Here is a 1,481-nt window from a genome sequence, read left to right on the forward strand (position 1 = left end):
ACCTGTCCTCTGGCTTCAGGTAAATGAGTTATTTCTTTCAAACTGCCAGTTGGCTCCAGGTAACCTTAAAGGGAGCTGTGTAACCAATACCTTCGGCCAACCTAGCTAACATCTGCAAGAGGCACCAGTTCTGGTCTGTTTGTTAAAAAGTAGCAAGAAAAAACTGGTCAGGTTAATTTAGAGTAGACTCTTCATAAAATGAGAATAATTCTTAGGCTGCAATTTTCCATGTCAGATAAAAACGATACTCAGAAGCCAGTCCTGCAACAGCAGTGACAAGCTGATGCCTAGTTATGTGCTCTCACTCTTACATTACCTTTTTAAATCTTTAGTCGCAGTTTTACAATTAGATCAGCCCTGAAGGAAAGCTGCTTACTACATGTGCTGCATTAGACTTAATTTGAATGGAATAATATTAACAGTATCCGTAGGCTTATTTTCCCATCTATGCATGTGACCATATAAACATTCTGCAAACATTAAGTTTTAAATGCTTTCATTTTAAAAATCAGCCTTTGGGGGAATAATCAAGACCTAACAGAAGGGAAAATGAGGCTTATGACATTATCATACAAAAAAGAGCACATTACCCTAAAGTGGAAAGAAAAACAGTAAAATAAAAATCTTACCAACTGCATATGGTAAGTAAAAAAGAATGATTGCTGCTATTACTAAATACTAAAATCACCAACTCTAGCTTGAGAAAATAAAGGTTTTTTCATGGTAAAGAATAGGGCGGTGCTGTTGCATATCAACTAGGAAAGAGAGAGCCTTTAAAAGGCAGAACAATTTCCTTAAGACATTATAATGAAAATAGGTGACACAACATACTTTCTTTAATGAATGATACATTTGAAACCATTGTCTCAAGGACTCGGATTAGCCTATAAAAGCATCCATATTCAAATGGGATAAAATGATGCATTGCATAATCAAGTTAAAAAACTTCATAAAGGCTCTGATAAGAAAGACTTTCAAGCTGTTTATGTTGGATAGAGGATTCTAGAAGAATGTTACAAAGATCTCTCTAAAGTTGGGGAAAGCACTAATGGCTGTACATATGTGGCACCAGTGAACCTCAACTGTGGTGAATGCTGGTTTTGGCCAGTTGGGTTGTGTTATCCAGGTGTATAAAAAATTAACCAATTGTGTCTCTGTAGGACCTGTCAGTACTTTTCAGAGACACAGAAACATAGAATATGAAAGAAAGCCAGTCCTTCTCTATGAAGTGACACCAACTATGCAAAAGTGGTGCTGATTTCAGAGGATTGTTTTCTCTGGGGGTTCTGGCTTCTCTTTAATGCCGTTTCTGGAAACACTACCATGAAATTTGAGAAATTGTGTGACAAGCCTTGTAAAAAGCTTGAAAGGAGCAGGGAAGTAAAAGGATGATGAGGAAAGTGGGAAGACTTCCTAAATGTCCCGCTCTGGATGCTTCACATCTGTTCCCTTCTTCCCATCCCTTTATGAAGTGACCTCAG

The 1,481-nt window shown here is 37.5% G+C and overlaps 1 protein-coding gene across 3 annotated transcripts in view; it reads left to right on the forward strand.

The window, feature by feature from the left end:
- CSGALNACT1 (chondroitin sulfate N-acetylgalactosaminyltransferase 1) overlaps nt 1-1,481 on the forward strand; it is a 353,757-nt gene that overhangs the window by 154,864 nt on the left and 197,412 nt on the right. The gene's annotated exons all lie outside the window — the stretch shown is intronic.

Source organism: Hipposideros armiger, unplaced genomic scaffold (assembly GCF_001890085.2).
Source record: "Hipposideros armiger isolate ML-2016 unplaced genomic scaffold, ASM189008v1 scaffold_131, whole genome shotgun sequence".
Taxonomy (NCBI): domain Eukaryota; kingdom Metazoa; phylum Chordata; class Mammalia; order Chiroptera; family Hipposideridae; genus Hipposideros; species Hipposideros armiger.